The sequence below is a fragment of the Oryctolagus cuniculus genome, chromosome 10 (genome assembly GCF_051225735.1).
Source record: "Oryctolagus cuniculus isolate XC-2025 breed Fujian yellow rabbit chromosome 10, ASM5122573v1, whole genome shotgun sequence".
NCBI lineage: Eukaryota > Metazoa > Chordata > Mammalia > Lagomorpha > Leporidae > Oryctolagus > Oryctolagus cuniculus.
Genome location: NC_142876.1, coordinates 78613579 through 78638621, shown reverse-complemented (window position 1 = coordinate 78638621; position 25043 = coordinate 78613579). Strand labels below are relative to the sequence as shown.

At 46.6% G+C, this 25043-nt stretch overlaps 1 long non-coding RNA gene across 7 annotated transcripts in view; it reads right to left on the bottom strand.

Moving 5' to 3' along the window:
• Positions 1 to 25043, bottom strand: part of LOC149124300 (uncharacterized) — a 119624-nt gene that overhangs the window by 77771 nt on the left and 16810 nt on the right. The window contains exon 3 of one of the 7 annotated variants that reach the window (XR_016214196.1): positions 4267 to 4454. The exons of 5 other annotated variants lie outside the window; for them this stretch is intronic. This is a non-coding gene — a long non-coding RNA (uncharacterized LOC149124300). The remainder of the gene's footprint in view (positions 1 to 4266; positions 4455 to 25043) is intronic. One more of the 7 variants, XR_016214197.1, reaches the window with a different exon arrangement.

Genomic DNA, 25043 nt, shown 5'->3' with positions numbered 1-25043 from the left:
CCCATGGGAGACCAGGAGAAGTACCTGGCTCCTGCCAGGATCAGCACGGTGCGCCGGCCGCGGCAGCCATTGGAGGGTGAACCAACGGCAAAGGAAGACCTTTCTCTCTGTCTCTCTCTCTCACTGTCCACTCTGCCTGTCAAAAAAAAAAAAAAAAAAAAAAAAAAAAAGTCTAGGGTAACAGAATAATTTGATTCTTTACTTCAGCTCTTTCTTGATACATTTAAATTGTTCCAAGTAATGCAGTGATTTCATATACTAATTATTCTATTTTCCTTTTGGTAATTGATGAAGGAAACAAAGATTTTGTTTTGTGGAGACATCTCTCTCTCTCTCCCTCCCTCTCTGTCTCTTTAAGATTTATTTATTTAGGGGCCAGTGCTGTGGCAGCATCCCATATGAGCACTGATTTGAGTCTCAGCTGCTGTACTTCCAATCCAGCTCTCTGCTATGGCCTAGGAAAGCAGCAGAAGATGGCCCAAGTCTTTGGGCCCCTGCATCTGCATCAGGTTCTGATTGTTTGGGAGAAACTGATCCTTAAGAGAATTAAGAATACTTTTGGATATGTACTTATTTTACAATATTTGAAGAATCACTTGACAGCTCTGTTTAAATCTGGTCTATATCTCTGGTTCAAGCACCGTGATTGAATGGATGATTGTTATTTTATAATGCTCTAGGACCCAACTTTGAACAAATGTTTTAAACCTCTGACCTCTTTGACAGAAATTTCCAGATTCAAAGTCTAAATTCTTTTGATTTTGAGATTTATAGTTGGGCCTGTGGAGATCCTCAGAGAATGCATCTCTCATCTTGTAGACACAATAACTAATTAGGGTTATGTGGATTACATAGAACGCATTGTTGGGTTGTGAAATGATGCTAAACTTTAAGTTGTGTTTAAATAGATCTATTTTTTATGTAATAAAATGCAGTTAGCAGGGGCTCAAGCACTTGGATTATCCTGCTGATTCCGTAGGTGCATTAGCAGGGAGCTGGATTGGAAGTGGAGCAGCTGGGACTCTAACTGGCACCCATATGGGATGCCAGCTTCACAAGCAGCAGCTTTAGCTGCTATGCCACAACACCAGCCCTGATAAAGTATGTTTTTGTAAACAAACATAAAAACCATCACTTCCTACTGAATTCCTCCCAAGTTAAAAAGCTACTCATGAATTCTTTATGAAAATGTATCTGCATAAATTCATTAAGAATTTGAAACATTGGTGATTCTAAAAACATACACAGAACACTTGATTTCAAGGCTTCCCACACTTGCAATGAGTCAATAAAATTGTCACCTCATAGATCTTAAAACTTCAACAAAGCAGGTATTATAGTTTTAAAGAAAAATTCTAAATTCATCTTCGTTAAGCTTCCTAACTGGGAGTTTTCTAGATCTGAGATTACTATATGTTAATTAACTTTTTTTGCTGTACTTATGCATTCAACTATGTCTTTAATTAGTTTGTAACTCTGTTCATTGTTTTTAAGATACAGCCTTGATTTGTGGTGCTCTTGTGAATTGTGGAGTTTGTGCTTATTGCCTGTCAGAATTCTACAGAAATAGTAGTACAAATCCTAGCAAAACAACGCTGGTCCAACACTTTGAGATGATGACTCTCATCCACAGAACTGACAAAGATAAATTTAACAAGGGACTCCATGTACTCTTAGCCTAAGAACTCCTCCTGGTAAAACTCTGTTGTTGCTCAGATGTGGCTAAAAGGGTTTTTGACTTGACTCTTGGTTGTCCATCATTTCCTCCCATTGTGGGACCAACTAACCTGGACAATTCCATCCTGGGAATAAGGGGCAAAGATAATCCAGCTGCAGGATGATTGATGGATGATATTTTTAAGAAAGAATGACAAAGGGGAAATATGAAAGTTAAGATGGAGACACTAGTGTCAACCTTAGCTAAATTCAAATATGTAAAGGCAAGAACTAATGAAGAAAGAGTTCTTAAATGTGATTACCTGATAGTAACTATCTCAAAAGACTGTGCCAGAGCTCCAGTCTCTACAGAGGGCCACCATTTCTAAAGAGATATGCTAACTAGAACACGATGCTTGGAGTCCTCAAATCTATATATAGCATCCATACTGTGGGTCCCAGACCTGGGACAACCACTTGACTTCTTGGCACACAAGAGGCAAGAATTAGGACTGAGGGTATTGACTCAAAATTGGGGAAACATGAAATACTCGGCGGTATATTTTTTCAAAATTGTCACCAAAGAGTGACTGACCTACATGCCAGAGCTCAGTAGCAGCCACCTGTGATGTGGTGCAGGAGGCAAAGCAATTCACTCGGGCAGCCCACCTCACTGTGTGCTGCCACTCCTGTAACAACACTTCAGGCCAATTGTGGAACCCACGGGTGAGTGCTTATTGGTTACTGAACAGTATGTTCCAGAAGACCAGACCTAAATGAATATCCCCTTAGCGACTCCAGGTCAGGAATTGCTTGTAGGTAAAAGCAACTTCAAGGACTAGGGATATTGGAAGATTGAATAAACAATGTAACCTTCAGGAAACTTTGAAAGGAAAAGTATTACCACTGGGTTCCTCAGCCCAAAGGCCAACCACATAGCCCCTCATCCATGTCTTAATGCCTTGGAAGAGGTAAGAGTGAACATTTACACTGACTCTAAGTATTCTTTTGCTGTATTACACGCCTAGGGGGCTAGTTAGAAGGAAAGAGGATTTTCCTTGTTAAACATTAAAGCTTTTCTACTGAGGAAGGCAGTCCTGCAAAATCAGATGGCTTGGAACATCCCCACAGTCACCCAAGGGAGAAAGTGTGCCTTCATTAAAGCAGGATGTTGCATGTACATCCCTAACAGCTCTGAGGATGTTTTCCTAGCTCTCTGAGATATGCATACCCAGATTATTTCTATGTCTGACCCCACACTGAGCCTAAATCAGTGGCTCTACTCTTGGTTTGGGACAGAATGTCAGTGGTAACAGCACTACTAAGCTTTCTAGCTTGCATTTTAGGTATAGGAATGTGTTGTTGCTGTGAACTGGTGATACACCTGCAGGATAAATTATGCAGAAACCACCTGAGCCAAACCCCGTCGTGGTTCGGAGCATTTCCCTCGTTGAGTCTGGGATGATAACTATTTTGAAGAAGAAACCGCTACCCCTTCCTCTCCTCCAGTCTTGAAAATTCCTACACATGTCCCATTTCAGCAGGAAGTAGCTAGAATGATTTCTGTCTCTATAAACATCAGGATTGAGGAATTAAAAGAAAAATGAGGTGACTGAAGCGGAGTTCTTTATCCTTTCCCTTAATGCCTTTGATATCTACTTTATCGAGCACCAATATCTCTTCCTTAGCCTGCAGTCTCTCTGTAAAGATTAAATTAAGGGAGTGACACAAAGGCCATGAGCATCTCAATGCTAACCTCTACACTAAGAGCTTTTAGGGAACTCGCGGGTCCCAATCAAAGAAGCTAATACCCAATCTACTTAGACCAGGACCTATTGGAGTCTGCCTTTGCCACTGCAAAGGTAAAACACTGGCCGCATTACTACCAATCAATGTAAGGTCATTTACACTGTGGACGACCCAGAGGTCCACACATGAGCGGATTATGCATTGCTCAGCCCCAGCTTTGGACTGTAAGATTCATTGTCTTTGCTTCCTTGGGGAGTCCAGGAATTGAACATTAGCTATCTGACTCCTTGCTCTGTGCTTTGTTTTTCTCCACCATTTAAGTGTCAGTGATTGAATGCTACTGTGTGTCAGGTGAGCAGATACAGTTCGGGGACTCAATAACAACTCTTCCATTTGTTAGGTAGAAAGCCTTTGTGTGTGTGTGAAAAAAGCTGAAGGGAAAAGACAAGAAGTTCACGTGGGAACAAACAAAACCCCTTAGAAGCATGCCCTGGAAGCAGCCCAGCATTTGCACATCAAAGTCCTGCTGCAACCCTAATCACTTTGTAGGAGGTCCCAGCCTTCCTCCTAGGAGACGTCCTTGGAGAATCTTCCTGGCCTGGTGCCTAGGGGACTATTTGGGGGCTATCCAGTCTGATGACACTGCGTAATAAAACCTTAAGAAGAATTGCACATCCAAAAGGCTGTTTGTGCAGCAATAGCCCATAAGAAGAGGGAAGGGGGATGGAGAAATGAAGAAGTGGATCCCATACTCATAAAACCCAGTCTGAACGTAAACTGGGCACTATCGGTTTCTTCTGATGAGCTGCCCATCCAGCCTGTTGGATGCACTACCTCACTAAACGTTGCTCCTTCACTTACCACTATTCTCCGTCTCACGTCTGAAATTCTTTTTTTCTGGGCAGACAGGACCTCTGTTGCAGCCATTTCTGCCAACACGTCCGTTTGGGGGATGTTTCACAGCAGTAGAATGGGCCAGCTAAGTCACAGATCCACTTGTGGCCTAGGCGATGGAGCAGATTCCAGAGAAAGAGCATTGCCAACACTTGCTGGACAGGAAAGGAGGACGAGTATGAGTGTCCACTACTGCGGCATGAGCGCTTACCCAGAGAGAAGGGAACTGCCTTTGTGCCTCAAGGCACAAAGAAGAGGGGAGTAGACACAGCAAACTTGCCTTCTGCAACTGTACTGAGGTGTGGGAAGAGTTCTCTCTAGAGCTGCCCATGGTAGGGCCACCCAGAGGACTGGGGAGCGTCCTAAGCAAGGGGAAAACTGGGAGATTTATGACTGAGCCCCATGTATTTTTTTTTTTTACAACAAACGTTTTTCTTTAACATTTATTTTATTTATTTGAAAGAGTTACAGAGAAAAGTTGAGCCAGAGAGAGAGAGAGGTCTTCCACCCGTTGGTTCACTCTCCAAATAACCACAACAGCCAGAGCTGAGCTGATCTAAAGCCAGGAGTCAGGAGCTTCTTCCAGGTCTTGCATGCGGGTGCAGGGGCTCAAAGACTTGGGCCATCTTCCACTGCTTTCCCAGGCCAGAGCAGAGAGCTGGATGGGAAATGCAGCAGCCGGGACATGAACCAACACCCATATGGGATGCTGGCACTGCAGGCTGGGGCTTTAGCAGGCTGGGGCTTTAATCTGCTGCACCACAGCACCAGCCCCGTGTATTATTTTTAAATAGTGAAAATAAGAAAATAACCTAAATATCCAACAAAGGAGGACTGATTAAGGATACCATAATTTATACATACTCACAATAGACCATCATCAAGAGGTTTTGAAGGCAGAGTAAAATGGTTACATGATAATGTTAAAAGTAAGTGGTAGGACATAAAAAGTTCATATACTCTGTGGGCTTAACTAGGTCCCTCTCCTAACTAGTAAACCAAAAAATATGTCTACTAACCATGACTGCCTTAGGGTCACACGGTTATGTCCCTCATACCTCCTTGCCTTTTACTCCTTTTTAAACTTTTTCTATGTAGCATATCTTCCTCTGATAATCAGAAAGAAAAAAATACAAAATTGAAATGTAAAGATTTAAGAATCACCAAAAAATTTGCAAGAAAGCCAATGTTGTGGTACAGCAGGTTAAACCACCACCTGCAATGGTGGCATCCCTTATCAGAATGCTGGTTCAAGTCCCAGCTGCTCTGCTTTCCATCCATCTTGGCTAAGGTGCCTTGGAAGGCAGTGGAAGTTTGGGTCCCTGCCACCCAGGATGGTGTCCTGGCTCCTGGCTTTGGCCTAGCCTAGCCCTGAATGTTGTGGCCATTTGGGGAGTAAACCAGTAGATGGAAGATCTCTCTCTTCCTGCCTGTCTCTGCCTCTGCCTCTCTCTTTCACTTTGCCTTTCAAGTAACCAAATATTTAAAATAGATGAGTTAAAAATGTAAAAATTCCAAGAATTCTCAGCCAGCTCCTAAGAATTAGGATGCAGAGGCAGTGACAGGCAGAAGAGAGAAGAGAGCCCTGAGAAACTACTTCTAGTTGGCTTTTTCTCTCTAAATAATTATGTATTTATTTGAAAAGGGGGGGGGAGGAAGAAAGGGGGGTAGGGAAGGAGGGAGAGGGAGAAAGAAACCTTCCATCATTCCCCAGATGCCTACAATGATCAGGGCTGGGCTGGACTAAGGCCACAAGCCAGGAACTCCATCTGGGTCTCCTTACATTGCTGCGAAGAGAGCTATTGGCAGAACTAGGCAGCGGATGAGTAATTAATTGTCTGTCATCTGCGAGGCTGGGAGAGACAACTTCTCAGTGTGTCTTTGCCGGGTTTAGGTAAGACCTGCCTCTGCCCATAGCAAAAAGAGGTGTAAGGGGGTTGGGGAGCTGGGCACCTGACCCACCCACCCTCCACCGGTCAGAACCCAGAGCAGCCACTGCCATGGCCAGCCTATGGCTGCCACCACTGACCACTGCAGGGAACCTACAGGCCAACCACAGGAGCCTCTGTTGGTATTGTCTCACCTGGGAATTTTCTCCGGCAGCCAGAGAATTTTCTCCTGCTTGTCTGTGGCAGACCAGAAGTGCCAAAATAAATAAGTGAAAATCAATCAGTTGATTGATCGATCGATCATTCCTGAGCACTTCCCTGAAACAATGGATGAAGGATGAAGGGCAAGCTCAAGGCAAGTTCTTGTCTGCACCTCACAGCATAGGGATTCAGTTCCACTTGCCCATAGTGGTTGCGGCTAATACTCTCTCTCTTTTTAAATTTATTTATTTGAAAGTCAGAGTTACACAGAGAGGAGAGGCAGAGAGAGAGAGAGAGAGAGAGAGAGAGAGAGAGAGAGAGAGAGAAAGAGAGAAAAGTCTTCCATCCAATGATTCACTCCCCAATTGGCTGCAACAGCTGGAGCTGCACCGATCCGAAGCCAGGAGCCAGAGCCTCTTCAGGGTCTCCCACGCAGATGCAGGGCCCCATGGACTTGGGCCATTCTCTACTGCTTTCCCAGGCCAAAGCAGAGAGCTGGATCAGAAGAGGAGCAGCCAGGTCTCAAACTGGCACCCATATGGGATGCTGGCACTTCAGGCTAGGGTGTTAACCTGCTGTGCCACAGCGCCGGCCCCTGCTAATGCCCTCTTTAGTGCCTTCTCCCTGGCTACTGGTGCTCCCTGGGATCACAGCCAAAACCAACTTCTTGCCTTAAGGCCCTGGCCTTAGGTCTGCCCCCAGAGTACCTAACGAAGATGGCGACTCATAAGGCAAGACCTGTGTGATTCTGCAGGAGGTGGGGAAGGCATACCATCCACCATGCTGTCCCACCCTCATTTCTATAAAATGGCACTTTGCTGTGAATGGAATTTCCCAACCCCTCCCTCTCAATTTTGCCAAGTGTGTCATGGATCATGTTAGTCTAAGCCCAAATAGCTGAGCTTGCAATAATCTACGCTCACATTACTGAAGACGGACTTATCTCATAGCCTCATGAGAAACTGAAGTTTCCTCAGGGCTGGGCATGGATGAGAGCTTGAGTCAGTTCAAGGAAGTCTTGCTAACATTGTGTTGTCCACTAAATATCCTTTCTATTGGTTTGTTGATTGCTTTACGAAGTTTATAGGTCCACTCCAAGAAAAGGTGGAAATAAAGAATGGAAGATAGTGCTCCCACTCTCTTACCGAAGTCATCTTAAAGAATGAATACCATGAGGCGGGTGCTGTGGCGTAGTGGGTAAAGCCGTCGCCTGCAGCACTGGCATCCCATATGGACACTGGTTTGAGTCCTGACTGATCCACTTCCAATCCAGTTCTCTGATAATGTGCTTGGAAAACAGTGGAAGGTGGCCCAAGTTCTAGGGCCTCTGTACCCATGTGGAAGACCCAGAAGAAGCTCCTGGCTCCTGGCTCTGGTTTGACCCAACCCTGGCTGTTGTGGCCATTTGGGAATGAACCAGCAGATGGAAGATCTCTCTCTGTCTCTGTCTCTTCCTCTCTGTAATTCCACCATTCAAAAACATAAATAATTTTTTTTTGTAAATAGCGAATATGGGGCTGGTGCTGTGGCATAGTGGGCTAGTCCTGTGCCTGAAGTGCCAGCATCCTATTTGGGCACTGGTTCGTGTCCCGGTTGCTCCTCTTCCAATCCAGCTCTCTGTTAATGCACCTGGTAAAGCAGTGGAAGATGACTCAAGTGCTTGGGCTCCTGCACCCACATGGGAAACCTGGAAGAAGCTCCTGGCTCCTGGCTTTGGATCAGCCCAGCTCCAGCTTTTGTGGCCATTTGGGAATGAATCAGCGGATGGAAGACCTTTCTGTCTTTCTCTCCCTCTGTCTGTCTCTAACTCTCTCAAATAAATAAATAAAATCTTAAAAACAATTTTTTAAAAAAAGAGCAGATACTAGATTACTGGCTGAGGATGAGAGGGATTTGGGGGGTAATGCTGAATTCATGAGAGCTAGCCTCCCCACAGTACTGTTCATGGGGATGAACTCTGACGAGCTGTCAGTTCAGCTCTCTGAAAATGATCAAGACCACGAGGGATGTGAGCTGAAAATAATGCTATGTGCATGTTGGTGGGTGGGATGAGAAATGTCACATTTTCTCTGGTCATGAGCAAGATCCATTTGTGAACCCAGAGTAGTGATCCCCAGAGCTGGGACTGTGGGTTGTCATTTCAACATCATGGCTGCCTGCACATGCCCAGCGTATGCCTCTGAGCAATGTCCTGCGTCCTCAACCCTTCTGGGGTTTTCATCTGAAAATGTCATCAGGACCACCTCTGCTGTCTGTCCCCTGAACCCAGAAAGCTGCTCAGACCTGGAGAGTGACCCTGGAAGGGACGTGTTCTTAGAGCGGTGAACCTCCATCTTCCTTGTTCCTTCTCTAACCTTCTCCTTTTTGGCCTCCTGCTGAATGAAGCCTGGAGGTGGGTGTAGCCCGCAGGGAGAAGAGAAAGCATGAGTCCCCTCTCCTGCCAGAAAAACCCATCATCTCTTTGTTTTCCAGATGCTAAACAGCTTGAGGGATGGGAGGGTGCAGGATTCTCTGCCATGCAGGAAACCTAGGGACTGGGGATTAGGACTTCAGATATTCAAACCCAAGACCCTCTTTCTTAGGACAAATCAACAGATAGCAGGGAAAATCTAGAATGCAGCAGCCCAGCTTCCACCTGGGTTTGATCCAGTTCTCTAGTCAGATGTCCAGAGGACAACTGAGCAGAGCAGAAGAAGTCCAACTTTCTACCATCTTCTGAATGGACCTTTCCAGTACACCTCCCTCAAGGCTGAGGACGTGCCAGTCCCAGCAGAGACATTTCAGGGGCATTGATTTAATTTAATGCATTAGACAGTCATCAGCACATTTCATGTGTCTCCCCAATGTTCCAGTTGAAAAGAGCTTCAGGACACAAGCACTCTCTACCTTTCCTTTACACAGAGGGACAGGATCTGAAGCTTCCTGGAAGGGACCGGGTTTTCTGGAGATTTCCATGATCTACAGAAGCAGAATCACCGTCTACTCCTCCTCAGTACACAAATCGTCCACTCCTCCCCTCCAGTCCCTCATTCCATTCTACCCTCTGAAGCACACTCAGTGTTAGAACTTAAACCTAAACAGTTCCTTTCAAAATATGTTAATGAATTAACAGTATGAAAATTTTCTCCATTGCGACAAGAAGCTGCCTGTTATAAACACTTAATATTACAGTGATGTTTCCACTGCACTCAGAGTGTGTCAAGGTTCTTTGCCAGACTCTAAAAATGTCCCAGTCTCTCTGGGTTGTTAAAATGAAGACTCCCCAAAGTCCCTTACAGCATGAGTTGTCTCCTGTGCGCTCATGAGAAGAACTACACGGCAGCATTGTGTGTATTCCCCTGCCGGCACCACTGACTTCTGCAGGAGGAAGCCAGCTCTCTGCTGGCTGATCCATCTGTATTAAATTACCAACACCGGGCAAGTGAAACAGAGCAAAAGTGTATTTATCATCAGATTTAACACAACTTCTGGGTGGATGGAAAAATGAGGGAAAAGCTTACAAGCACAGGCAGACAGACTTGAGTTCAGATTCTAGTCCTATACTCACTGGTCAAGTTACAGCGTTGGATTCAATACACCGAAACTGGGCTTTACCTTCCTCATAGGGTTATTGTGGGGATTCCATGGCTTCAGTGACCGATGGCCAATCATGGCCTGAAAATATTCAATGGAAAATTCTAGAAATAATTCATGTTGTATAAAACTTATTTTCATCTAATGAAAGGTATAGTAACAGAGAGAGAGAGAGAGAGAGAGATTTAGAGGGAGATTTTCCATCGGTTGATTCACTTCCCAAATGCCAACAACAGCCAGGACTGGGCTGGGCTGAAACCAGGAACCAGGAACTCAATCTGAGTATCCCACGTGGGTGGCAGGGGCCCAAGCACTTGAGCCATCATCTGCTGCTACCTAGGGTACATATTAGCAGGAAGCTGGACTGGAAAGTGCCAGGACTCAAACAGGTACTCCAATATGGGATGTGGGCTTCCCAAGTGGTGGCTTAACTATGCCACAATGCCTTCCCCAAATCACAGCATTTAAATAACTTTTTTTTTTTTGACAGGCAGAGTTAGACAGTGAGAGAGAGACAGAGAGAAAGGTCTTCCTTTCTGTTGGTTCACCCCCCAAGTGGCCGCCACAGCTGGCGCTGCGCCAATCCAAAGCCAGGAGCCAGGTGCTTCCTCCCAGTCTCCCACGCGGGTGCAGGGCCCAAGCACTTGGGCCATCCTCAACTGCCTTCCTGGGCCACAGCAGAGAGCTGGACTGGAAGAGGAGCAACCGGGACAGAATCCGGCGCCCTGATCGGGACTAGAACCTGGGGTGCCGGCGCCGCAGGCAGAGGATTAGCCAAGTGAGCTATAGCGCTGGCTTAAATAACTTTTTATTAAATTATATTGTTATAGTTATTTTTATTGTTGTTGTTAATCTCTTACTGTGCCATAAACTTCACTTTATCATAGGTATGTGTAACTAGGAAAACCCACAATGTACAGGACTCAGTACTAGTCATAGTTCCAGGCATCCACTGAGAAGCTTGGGATGTAACCCCTGTGGATAAGGGGATCATTGTAATACAGAAAAAATGCTGAGCGCCATGCCTGGACATAGCAACTACCCTGTGCATACTGATTATATCTCATTTCATCTCCAAGTTAAGGCAGCACCGCTCAAAACAAGGAAGCAGGAGGAGTGCGGTAGATTTCTACTTTCACCTGCCCATATCTCTGTCCTCCTCCTCCTGGGAACCCCATTATTTTTTCTCTTAATGGATAAGCTTTCACTTGTGTTGGATGGGACCTGTTGCCTTTCTGTTTTCAGCCATGAAGGTAGAAATAAGACTCAGGCTTCACCAAACCTCCCATTCTGTCCCAACCATGACGACAGGTGCTGGAATGAATACGCGATTCAACCCGCCACCACTCTGAGCCCTCCCAGAGATGTTTTTTTTCTTTTGGTTGGATGTTTTATAAAAGATTCTTTCAGCATGAAGCTTGTAGGGTGTGAATTTTATGTACATGGCAGGCAGCATGCTGTGATATTGGTCAGGGTTCACTCAGAAAAGCAGAAACTTTAGAGGACTCGTAATACCAGGGATTTACTACAAGGACTTGGTCTTTTGCAACTGTAAGAGCTGGTTCAACAGTCTGTGTGTGTCTGCTCATGCTGTGTCTAGTTGAGGACAGGCCACAGAAGGGAAGATGGACATGAAGCAGGGAAGCAAGGCTCCACTGAAATCAGCAAGAATGGGCTGGAAGGCGGAGATGGGGATCCCCACTGGTCTCTCCACACCTCTGAGCCCCCAGCTTCAATGCTGGAAGGCAGCTTCAGGAGAAGCTGGCGTCCTTCATCACGGGGCTTGGCTCAGGGGCCAGAGCAGGTGGAGGAGGATCCGGTCAGAGGCAGAGACGCTCTGAGCCCAACGCCAGGCAGTGAGTAAACAGATGAGTGACAGCATGAGTCACTACCATAGCCACTCAGCTCCTGCGCTGTTCAGATTTACTTCCCCTGCTAAATCTCTTGTATAAATCGTCTCTGTGGCCCACTAACCCAGAGCCAGGCAGAGAAGTGAATTCTGGGAAATGCAGTTCTGGCTTAGCTATGTGGCCCTAACACACCCACCACGTCGGCTGTATGAAGAGAACCCAGTCAACAGACGGGCAGGCAGCAAGAGCCCCGACGACGTCATTTGATGACACCCACAACTCCAAAGCTGTAACTATCCCTAGAATTCCTTGGGCACGTGAGCCACTTGGCTTGTCCTGGTTTGAAGCAGGTTTCCATCTCTCAAAATCAAAGTGTCTGAGGAATAGAAACTCAGGTAAGGAGATGGGAGCTAGTTCAACATGCAGTGGAAATTTAGGTAAAGAGTTGTGCTAGAATTCCAATAAAAAAACCTAGCTTTGGCATAGCAATGAGGAGCCAACTACAAAGTCCTTGGATACCAGGAAATGAGTAGGACTCAGCATTTTCAGTTTTGATGGGTATAGAACTTGCTAAAAACTGGTGGGAAAGCGGTATATGTACAAAATCCTACTAACGCCTGCTAAGAACCATCACCTAAGAAGCAGATGTAATCTTTGAAGTGACACACAGTAAGAAGTCAGAGGGATATCCAGACAGGACTCACAGGTGGCTGGCCACTGACTCAGGCCCCATGTCTCAAACTTTCCTGTGCTGCTCTGCAGGTCAAGCTACCTCATCTGGTCAGCGGGCAGGTAATCCATCAGCTCTAGGGGTGCTTGTCTCCTCACCATACTTTCATCAAGAGACTGATAAATAAGCCAAATAAATTAATTTACAAGTCAGAACTAAAATTCTCCCTCCCTTGTTATAGATACATCTTTCCAGGCACAGCTTCCTCAGTATCAAATGAAGCCTCAGAGCCATTTTTTTGGGGGAGTAGCATGGGGTGGTTTGAGGGACATTTTAATCTAAGCTCCAGGCCAGCCTGGCGCAAGACCCTCCTTACCCTGAACCAAATAGACAGAATGCTAGCCAGTGTCTCCAACAGCCAGACTGCAAGGTTCTTTTCTTAGAGGGTAGTTTGGATCCTGTTCTGTTCTCAAAAGATTCTGTGATTTTTTTAATTAATTTATTTGAAAGGTGGAATTGGAGAGAAACAGAGATCTTCCATCACCTGGTTCACCCCCCAAATGGCCACAACAGCCTGAGCTGGGCCAGACCGAAGCCAGAAGCTTCTTCTGGGTCTCCCATGTGGGTGCAGGGGCCCAAGCACTTGGGCCATCCTCTGCTGCTTTCCCAGGCACATTAGCAAGGAGCTGGATCAGAAGCGGAGCAGTATGGGTTCAAACTGGCACCCATATAGAATGTGGGAGGTACAGGTGGAGGCTTAACCTCCTACACCACAGTACTGGCCCCTAGATGCTATTTTCTAATTATGCAACCTAAGCCTGCATTACTTTTTTGGAAGACCATCCCTCACTGTGCACCGAGCCTGCCCCTGGCAAGTTTTCCCCCAGTGCTGTATGTATTAATCCAACTGCCCTCCTCACCTACTTTCCTTTGGTGGATGCTTTTCACAGTTTTATTTTCTTCCTCCAATATCACAAGCAATCAATGCAGCCTGCAGAAAATTTAGGATACCACACCAAATTGTTTTTTCTCTAACTACTTCTATTTTCAGAGAGTGACCTTCTCAAAGCCCAGGAGACTACAGTCTATCCACCTCAGAAAGAAGAGCATGCTGGGTAGATAGGACGCATCTCACACATATCCACTGCTGCATCTTGGATCCTCCCCAGGCTGCTGTTCTCATCTTCACCTCCCACCAGTGGCCACAGTCTTTTGGAACTTAATCCTTCCAGTTTCTACTTGTGTGTGTGGCCTTCACAGCAACCCGAGTGCTCAGTGAAAATGTAGAGGCCAGTGTTGTGGCATTGCAGATAAAGCTGCTGCCTGTGATGCTGGCATCCCATATGGGTGGCCAGCCTGAGTCGCGGCTGTTCCACTTCCAATCCAACTCCCTGCTGATGGCCTGGGAAAAGCAGCAGAAGATGGCCCAGGTGTTTGTGCCCGTCACCCACATGGGCGCCCTAGATGAAGCTCCTGGCTTCTGGCTTCAGCCTGGCCTGGCCCCATTGTAGTCATTTGGAGAGTGAACCAGTGGACAGAAGATTTCTGAGTCTCTTTCTCTGTAACTCTTACAAAACAAATCTTAAAAAAAAATAATAATAATCAGATGGAACTACTCCACTGATTAAGGCCCAACAAGTCTTCTGCCTCATGACTAGAATACAACCCAATGCCTTATAAGGACAAAGCTTCATATGCCCTTCCTCTTCCTCATCCTCATCCTCCCAAATTATTACTGCCCAGCCCCTGGGAGCCTCCCTCTGACTCTCAAGCTTGCCTGACTGTCCCCACTGCTCTGTTCCTCTTCTGGCTGGCTACTCCTCACTCAGGTCTGATTTAAAGTCACCACCACAGAGAAGCCATTCCTTTTCTATCTCAAAGAGTCTACTTCCACCTCGTCCCCACTCTTTTATGTCCCTTTTTCTATGTTATTTTTCTTTAAATCATTTACTAATACCAGAAAATACCTGATTTCTGGGTTTATTGTATCTCCCTGCTCCCCACTAAGAATATGAACTCCCTAAGGGCAGGGTATTATATAGGGATTTTATTGGTTTCTGCTGGGCCTAGGGGCAGAAAAGAGACCACTTATCCTGTCCTGGTTTCTTTTAGTCCTGTCCTCACCTATGTAAAGTCATTGCTATGATTAGAACACATCCCCCAAAAGTTCATGTGTTGGCAAGTTAACCCCCAAACTCATATTTTTTTTTTTTTTTTGACAGGCAGAGTGGACAGTGTCAGAGAGACAGAGAGAAAGGTCTTCCTTCCGTTGGTTCACCACCCCCAAATGGCCGCTACGGCCGATGCTGCGCTGATCCGAAGCCAGGAGCCAGGTGCTTCTCCTGGTCTCCCATGGGGTGCAGGGCCCAAGGACTTGGGCCATCCTCCACTGCACTCCCTGGCCACAGCAGAGAGCTGGCCTGGAAGAGGGGCAACCGGGACAGAATCCGGCGCCCCGACCAGGACTAGAACCCGGTGTGCCGGCGCCGCAGGTGGAGGATTAGCCTAGTGACCCACGGAACTGGGCAAAACTCATATGTTAATGGTATTTGGAGGTGGAACCTTGGGAGGTGATCTGGATTAGCTGAGGTCATGAGGGTTGGGGCCCCCTTGACGGCATTGGTGGCTTCATAAGAAGCCCACGAGAGGCCCACGTCAGCAGATTTGCACGGGCTCACCAGGGCAGGCCCTCCGCCATGTCACCACACACCACAGTGGCCTCACGAGGTGCCGAGCAGATCCCTATGCCGTGCTCCTGGCCCTTCCAGGCTTCAGGACAGTGAAAACTATGTTTATTTTCTTGCATGTTACCTACTCTCAAGTACTCCATTACAGCACCAGCAAAGACAGCTGTCTTCCTTCATTACCCCTCTGAATGGGCCACTTCGTCCCTGCCAGGTACCCGACTTGGGTTTTTCACTTGACACCAGTGACAAGGAAAGCAGTAGCTGCAGTGAGGACGGGCACTGAATCACGGGAGGCCAGGCCTTTGGTCTTCGGTCTAAACAAGTGGGTGGTTACCACCCCACTGATCAGTGAAGGCCTTTTCATTTCCTTCCTGTGTCTGGCACCCCGCAGTCGCTGGCACGATGAGTTAATGCATCTTGAAAAATGAAGCACTGAATCAGGCCCTTTATTTATAGCTCGTTTTACAAATGTGAATTAAAGTGGGCCAGTCTTATGACACACTCAAATTTATTATATCCACTTGATGGCCTGGATAGTTAAATACTTCAGTGAATAAACTTAGAATTCATTAAGTCTCATTTTCTCATATTTCATGTATTTGCAATCTACTCTCTTCCTTGGCAGTTTTCAAACAAGAAAATTAAGACTGGCTCTGAAATTTATGGATGTATTCTTCTAATATTCCTTTAATTAGAAACTCATATGTGGCTTCCTAAGCAAGCCACCCGTGGAGATAACTTATGTAATTTGAGCTACCTCATTTTGTGACCACTTCCTAATTCCCTTTTTGTCTCCCTTAAGCTCTCATTAGCTCTGAAACGCCATGTAGATAAAGTTCTGTAGAGACACAGCAGGGAGGGCTAAGGTTTCACCTTCAGGTGAATATTAAGATGTGGGAATCATTTAAAGGTTGACTATTCACTGTTGAATATTCACAGAGCAGCATCTGAGAGAGTCTGGAGAACACAGGTTTTCGGTGAGGAAAGGGAGTAAACCTTTCCATAGAGAACTTTCTAAAACCATTCTGTCACCACTTGTATCATGTAAAGTTAACCTGTTAATTACTGCAGGGACAGAAGAGAATGAGATACTGGCATGTAGCCAATTGTTATGGCTTGAGTAAGAGTTTGGGTGTCCCGTCAAAGGGCTATGTGTTAAAACTTGGTTGCCAGGGTGGTGCCATTTGGTGGTGGAGGAACCTTCAAGTGGAGGGACCCAGAGGGAGGTCATTAGGTGATTGGGGGCATGCCTTTGGAAGGTGGGTCTATGTGACCTCTTGAGTTTTCATGAGCATCAGTTCTCATAAAAGCCTAAGTTTGGGCCCAGCCACTCTCTTTGCTTCCTGGTTCTCCCTGTGATCCTTTCTCCAGGACTCTGCCCTGGCCGTCCACTGTCCTTACAGAAGCCAAACTCACAAGGCCCCCTGATCTTGGACTCAAACCTCCTAAACTGTGAGCTAAATAAGCCTTTTCTTTTCATGAGGTGAGTTGCAGCGGGTATTTTGCTGTCGTGGTGAGAAGCCAATAGGGAAAATTGGTACCGAGGAGTGGGAAAGATACTCTAACTGTACCTGAAGATGCGGGAGAGACTTTGAGATTAGTTTATAAGATGAGGAGTGGTTGAGGAGGAGTGGGTTGTGGAAAGCCTGGACTGCTACAAGAGGAACAATAGGGGCAATTCTGCTGAGGGGCTAAAAACCAGAATGCGGGTAGAAACGTGGGCAGTAAAGGCCTTGCTGAAAAAGACCCAGCTGGGAGTTAGGCTGAAGGCCAGCCTTGTTAGATCACAGCAAGGAACCTGGCTTTACTGTGTGTATGTCCTACGAATGTAAACATGGTGGATGAGTTTATTTGGTAGAAGAGATTTCAAGGCAGTGACGTGTAAATGCCGCAGCATGGGTATTATTGGCCACTTCGAGTCAGTGAGAATCAGCAGCAAAAAGGAGCAGAGTGGAATGATTTGGAAAATTTGCAGCTTGGTCAGAGAGGGAGCAAAGACAAGGTGTTTTCGGGACAGGAGAGCGCCATGGGGAAATGGCTCATTAAACAGATGAATGCAGGTGGAAGGGAGTTGTGCGCTACTGACAATGGTGAGGTAACTAGGTAGATGTTAGCCTGTGTGTGTAAGAGGGGCTGAAGAAAATGGGAAGGAAATGAGAATTTTTTTTTTTTTTTTTTTTTTTGACAGGCAGAGTGGACAGTGAGAGAGAGAGACAGAGAGAAAGGTCTTCCTTTGCCGTTGGTTCACCCTCCAATGGCCGCCGCTGCAGCCGGCGCACCGCGCTGATCCTGGCAGGAGCCAGGAGCCAGGTGCTTTTCCTGGTCTCCCATGGGGTGCAGGGCCCAAGCACCTGGGCCATCCTCCACTGCACTCCCTGGCCATAGCAGAGAGCTGGCCTGGAAGAGGGGCAACCGGGACAGAATCCGGCGCCCCAACCGGGACTAGAACCCGGTGTGCCGGCGCCGCAAGGTGGAGGATTAGCCTATTGAGCCACGGCGCCGGCTAGGAAATGAGAATTTTAAAGAAAATGAATTTTTGTGCAATGGAACGAGGAGACAAGCCATGCAAGTAGACCAGCAAGTACACCTAAAGTCACTGCTCTTGTTCAATAACCCCATTAGATGGGATTCAGGCCTCTCCCTGGGGGCAGCTCAGAGGAAGCCCCCTGCCATGCACCAAGAGGGCCACTAGGTCTGATAACACCGAGCTGAAAAGGGCCTCAGAGGATTTTCAGGAATTCCACATCCAGAAATCCATCCCCCCTCAACAATTTCCCAGAAGAGGGAGGAAGGGGAAGAACCAAGGGACCACACTTACGTATCCATAAAAACTGCAGTCTGAACACAGACCGTGCACTAGCCCTTTCCTGCGATGCCTGCTTGGTCTATCAGGTGTGTTTCTTCATTAAACTTGGCTACCTTGTTTATCACTGCGCTCTGTCTCTCCTCTGAATTCTCCCCTGTGCCAAGACAAGAGCCCCTGAGCAGCCCTCTCTGACAGCAGCAAGATCATGGGAAAATGACCCCAGGGATCCCTGAGGCCACTGCTCCCATCTCAGGCCCAGAGACCGAGAGGTACAAACTTGGGCTCAGGTCTCTCTGCTCTCAGGGCCAGCTCCAGAGTCAGGCTTGCCGGGGAAGAGCTCTGAGCTCATGGCAGCTGGGGCTCCAGCAGATCTCAGCATTGTCCATGTGATTCTGGTTTTGCAAGTATGCACAAGGGTGGGGGGGGGTGATGTGGTCATGGCAGCTTCCCTTGAGATTTGAGAGGAAAGCCTGAGGGGCCAAGTAAATACCCTGGTTGCAGCATTCGACAGAGCTTAGGTTTTCCAAGCAGCCCCAGCGAGTGTGCTTAAAATCAGACATCACTTCCAGGTCAGCCGCTTGTGCTGGGTTCTGCTTCTGTGGTGCGACTAAGGAGCCAGAGCTGCCCAACTTTCAAAGCCAAACACTTCTGGCTTGAAACTTAGTAATGAATGTAGAGGGAGAAGTCAGTGAACAGGTGTTGGTGCACCTCCTGCTGTATGCAATCTCAGTTTTGGATGCTGGAGACACCACCCTGACCAGCTAGTGAATGCTTCCATGAGGTGTGCCAGGGACTGGGCACAGTTCTCAGTGCTTTGTCTATATTCACTCCACTTAATCTGCACAGGGCCCTGTGAAGTAGCTGCTCATATCATCCCCAATCTACAGATGGGGAAACTGAGGTTCCAAGAAGTTAACGTGATTGTCTTAGTCCATCTTCCCTTGTTATAACAGAATATGTGAGACTTGGTCTTTATAATGAAATGTGCTTCTCGAAGTTCTAGAAGCTGGGAGGTCCAAGGCTGAGAGGCCACACCTGGTGAGGACCTTCTTGCTAGTGGACACTCTCTGGGGTGCCCAAGGTGGTGCCAGGCATCATATGGTGAGATTGTCACATACAAGGGACAGAACCAAACTGGTTTTTTTTTTTTTGGTTTTTTTTTTTTTTTTTTTTTTTGACAGGCAGAGTGGACAGTGAGAGAGAGAGACAGAGAGAGAAAGGTCTTCCTTTGCCGTTGGTTCACCCTCCAATGGCCACCGCTGCAGCCGGCGCACCGCGCTGATCCGATGGCAGGAGCCAGGAGCCAGGTGCTTTTCCTGGTCTCCCATGGGGTGCAGGGCCCAAGAACCTGGGCCATCCTCCACTGCACTCCCTGGCCACAGCAGAGAGCTGGCCTGGAAGAGGGGCAACCGGGACAGAATCCGGCGCCCCGACCGGGACTAGAACCCGGTGTGCCGGCGCCGCAAGGTGGAGGATTAGCCTATTGAGCCACGGCGCCGGCTCAAACTGGCTTTTTTTTTTTTAAAAAAAAAAGATTTATTTATTTATTTAAAAGCCAGAGTTACACAGAGAAAGGAGAGGCAGAGAGAGAGAAAGAGAGAGAGAGAGGTCTTCCATCCGATGGTTCATTCCCCAACTGGCTGCAACGGCCAGAGCTGCGCCAATCCAAAACCAGGAGCTAGGAGCTTCTTCTGGGTCTCCCCCGCGGGTGCAGGGGCCCAAGCACTTGGGCCATCCTCTACTGCTTTCCCAGGCCATAGCAGAGAGCTGGATAGGAAGAGGAGCAGCTGGGAGTAGAACCGGTGCCCTTATTGGGGTGCCGGCGCTTCAAGCCATGGCGTTAACCTGCTGCATCACAGCAGCGGCCCCCAAACTGGCTTGTATAACAGGATCACTCTCAAAAATAACTCATTACTTGCACTGCCACAGAACACTCGGCAAAGTGAAGAGGAGACCGACAGACAGAATGAGAGAAGTTTTTGCAAACTATGCAATTAATAAAGGATTAATAACCAGAATAATATATAAAGAGATCAAGCAACTCAACAGCAACAAAACAAACAACCCAGTTAAGAAATTGGACAAAGGACTTAAACAGGCATTTTTTAGAAAAGGAAATCCTAATGGCCAACAAAACTATGAAAAAATGCTCAGGATCTCTAGCCATCAGGGAAATGCAAATCAAAACCACAATGAGGTTTCACCTCACCAGGGTTAGAATGGCTTTCATACAGAAATCAAGAAACAACAAATGCCGGCAAGGATGTGGGGAAAAAGGTACCCTAATGCACTGTTGATGGGAACACCACCATCGGATGGAAGACCTCTCTCTCTCTCTCTTTCTGCCTCTCCTCTCTCTCTGTAACTCTGGCTTTTAAGTAAATAAATAAATCTTAAAAAAAAAAAAAAAAGCCAGTTTGGTTCTGTCCGTTGTATGTGACAATCTCACCATATGAAAGCCACTATGGAAACCACATATGAAAGCCACTATCGAAGACAGCTGGGAGATACCTTAGAAATCTGAATATAGGCCTACCATATGAACCAGCCATCCCACTCCTGGGAATTTGCTCAAGGGAAATGAAATCAGTATATGAAAGAGTTATTTGTACCCCCATGTTTATTGCATCTCAATTCACAGCAGCTAAGATATGGAATCAACTCTGTCAACTGAAGGCTTAACAAATTATGGAATATGTACACTATAGAATACTACACAGTGTTTAAAAAAAATGAAATCCTGTTGTTTGCAACAAAATACCTGAAACTGGAAAACATCATACTTAGTGAAATAAGCCAGTCCCAAAAGGACAAATACCATATGTTCTCCCTGATCTGTGATAACTAATAGAGCACCTAAAGGTAATCTATAGAAGTGAAATTGACTCTTTGAGATGCAATGACTGAACAGCCCTTGTCTTGACTGTTGAGGAACAGTTTTTTTTTTTTCTTCTTCATACTATTTGTTGAACTCTTTACTTAATAGAGAATTAACTGTATGTGTATAAAGTTAATTGAAAGTAGATCTTAGTAAAAAATAAGAATAGGAGAGGGAGGACAAGAGGGGTAGGAGTGTGGGTGGGAGGGTAGGTAGGGTGGGAAGAATTACTATGTTACTAAAGTTGTATTTATAAAATGCATGAAGTTTATATTCCTTGAATAAAAGTTTTCTGGGGGAAAAATCCATTACCCCACTAACACATTCATGAGGGGCAGAGTCCTCATGATCTAATTACTTCTTCATCTTCCACAATGGGGATGAAATGTCCATGAGAGTTTTGGGGGAACATTCAAACTACAGCAGTGCTCGTTGTCACATAGCTAGCAGGTAGGAGAAGAGGCTTGGTTCCAACAATGTGACCCAAGTTCCTGTTTTAAAACACTGATTGGTCAGGGTTCTCTAGGGAAGCAGAACAAGTAGGATGTGAGTACACGTGTACACACACGCATGAGGTCTTCAAAAAGTTCATGGAGGGCAGGGCGATTGGTGCAGTAGTTAACATGCTGCTTGGGACACCTACATCCCCTGGAGCATAGGTTCAAGTCCTGCCTCTACTTCTGATTCCAGTTTCCTGTTACTGCAGACTCTGGGAGGCAGCAGGTGATCATGGCTTCAGTACTTGGATTCCTACCACCCATGTAGGAGACCTGGATTGAGTTTCAGGAATCTGGCTTCAGCCTGGCCCAGCCCAGCTGTTGTGGGCATTTGAATAGTAAACCAAAGAATGGAACATCCTTCTGACTCTTAAGTTAAAAAAAAGTAAATAGAAAGTAAAAAAAAATTATCTTGAAAAAAAGTTTGTGAGAAGTGTATATTTTGAAAAAACTATGCATAGTTTCCAAAGTTCTTTTGTACCAAAAATAAATGCATGTTTTAAATCTATTTGCCACAGACATTCTGAATGATTATCAGGGATTCATTATAGGGATTTGGCTCTTTGCAATTGTAAGAGATGGTTCAATATGGTGCAGGCTCGGCAGGGAGTGAGAGACAAGGCGCTAAGGACTGCCAACACCCAAGCCGAGGGCACTGCTCAAATCCCACCACCTTCCACACTGGTTTGACACGGCTGAGGGCTCAGCACACTCGCTCCTCATCACGAAGCTAAGCCTCACTTTCCATCAGGCACCAGACATTACGGCACATTCCTGGAGGTCACCGCTTGCACTGTAGCCACACCTCAAGCCCTTTCTCCTTTGATCTTCAATCAGGCCCTGCCCTAAGCACCACCCTTGCCCTTTAAAAGGCTGACCCCATCCAGGGTGGGGAGCAATTGCCCCTCATGAGGTTGTCATCACTCAAGTCTGAGTGTCTACTATCCTTTTGCGTTTCAATAAATCCTGTTTCTCTGCTCACCTCTGTCTGCGTCTCCTGCTTGTATTCTTACATGTAAGAAGGCAAGAACCTGGACCAAGTCTAGCTGGGCGTCTCTCCAAGGCCAGCCAGGGCTCCTGATTGACACAATAAACAGTCCGCGTGAGGCTGCTCATTCTGCGTCTGGTATAGGAGGCTGATGTGCGCAGGGCAGGCCACTGAGAAGGGCAGACAAATATGAAGCAGGGGAAGCAAGCATAGGGGCAAAGGTAAAGTTTCCTCTCTGCTTCCAAAGGGTCTCTGGGGTGAACTGACAATTGACAGAGACTCGGGAGCTGGACACAAAGTATGAGACACAACAGGAGGCGAGGTGGTGGAAGCTTGTGCACCTTTCTTCTGAGGACAGTGAGAGGAGCGTTGTGACAGTTCTGAGGGGATCGTAAACGATTATTAGAGGAATGGAGCGGACCTGGAGGCAGAAGTTAGCTGGTAAGTGGTTCTCTTTGGAATGTGAAGGAAGCTAAAAGCACACACCTTATCTTGTGACAACGTCCACCCAGGTGTGGTCACATTGTTTCTTAGTCTTCTCTCCTGATGATGAGATTTCAGATGCGGGTGGAAGGCAATTGTGTTCCCCCTCATCTGCTTAATACAGAGATGAGAGAATTCCCGAGAGCACCATCCCTGCACTTAGGGGGAAAAGCAAGACAATGCCAGGGGAACACGGAGGGTCAAATCGCCCATCTTTGGGGTATCCTTTGCTGGACTTCGACACAAGGATAAACTGAAATCCGCAGGGTCAGACACTGAGGCGAAGGCAGAACAGACTCAAGGTCACCCGACTTCCTACTGGGGGTCCTTCCCATCATGCCACGGCACCTTTGTAGGGAGCCTGGATTTCTTTCTTTTTTTTTCTTTCAAAGAGAGTTTGAAAGCTTCACTGGGTCTGTGGGAACTAGAAAGTGTCAGCTTCTCCATGGATTCTAGTTAAAAAGTCATCCTTTGTTAGAAATGCAGCCAAGTGTAGAATGGGTATTTTGAGGTTCAGGGGCTGGAGTCATGAAAAACTTTTTGTTTTCCAAATTCCCTGTAATGATGGAGACCCTATTTTAAAATGGAACTAGAATGACATGATTTATGAAAAGAAAGAAAAACCTTGTGAGTTGGAGCCAGGTACCCTTCCCCAAAAAGCACTAATGTGAACTTATCAGCTGCCGGGTCCTGGTGGTTGTTCAAAGCAAAGGTGGAGCTGTGGTTTTAGAATTTGAGGAAGCTGAGTCAGGCAATGTGGTGCAGCGGGCTGAGCTGCCACTTGGGACATCCCATCCCATCCCATCCCATCCCCTATGAGCGCTGGTTTGAGTCCTGGCTGCTCTGCTTCTGATCCAGCTCACTGCTAATGTGCCTGAGAAAGTAGCAGATGATGGCACAAGTACTTGGGTCCCTGCCACCCACATGGGAGACCTGGGTGGTGTTCTTGGCTCCTAACTTCAGCCTGGCCCGGTCCTGGCTGTTGCACTTATTTGGGAAGTGAGCCAATAGATGGAAAATCTCTTCTTCTGTCTCACCCGCTCTGTGTCACACGATTATTCAAGTAAATAAATAATAAATCTTAGAAAAAGAGTCCCACTCCCCAAAATGGAACCGACAATTCATCTTTAAAAAAAGAAAATACGAATTTTGGAATTTCAGAATCCATGTTTCAAAATTACATGTCTGACATCTGGACTCATCTAATGTTTACTTCCTTCTTCTCCCAACCCTGCAATCTGAGTTTTCCATAAAGATTAGATAAGTCTAAGACCACATAATTCCCAGCCAAGAAAGCACAGGAGTCCTTGGACCCATACTCTGGGGGATTTAGCAGTGGGTTAGTGGCTGCTGGCTTCTGAGTCAGTCCCAGATGGGTACAAGTAAAAGAATTACTAAGTAATGGACGCCACGGCCCCTCCCTCTCCACGTCCCTTCCTTCCTTACTCGGCCCCATTCATTCCTCTGGAATCTGTGCTCCTCCCGATTCAAGCATTCATTCCATCAACATTTATAGATCTATAGTGTGCTGTACACTATGACGGGCATCAGGATTCCAAGATGAAGGCAGCATTGAGGCAGGAGAGGCGGACAGCTGGTGTGGTTGACAGGGAAAGTGAACCCAATGACCTGAGGAGGCAGATCAGGTACACAGCAAACATTCCTGAAGTTACAAGACACAGGCCCTTCTCATCAGCTATTGAGCACCGAACCCCACTATGTCCTTACCCTGGGCAGATAAGCAAAAACGAGTTTCCACCAAATCCAGGGGCTATCTTGATGGCTTTGCTTCAATATAAAAGTAAAAAATATAGCCCTGGGAGGAGACCTAAGATGCTAATGAAACATGTTGGAACATTTTATCCCAATTGCACCTGTGGGAACAGAGACCTACCTTGAACATGGCCAACGGCCCTTTCATCAAAGGGTTGCCCCAGCAGCTGAAAAAAAAACCTGATAAAATAATCTATCTGAGGGGCTGGTGTTGTGGTGCAGTGGTTTAAGCTGCTCCTTGTGACACTGGCATTCCACAAGAGCCGGGTTCAAGTCCTAGCTGCTCCACTTCTGACCCAGCTCCCTGCTGATGCACCTGAGAAGGCAGCAAATGATGGCCCAAGTGCTTGGGCCCCTGCCACCTATGTGGGAGACCCAGATGGAGTTCCAGGCTCCAGGTTTCAGCCTGGCCTAGCACTGGGTGTTAAAGCCATTTGGGAAGTAAGCCA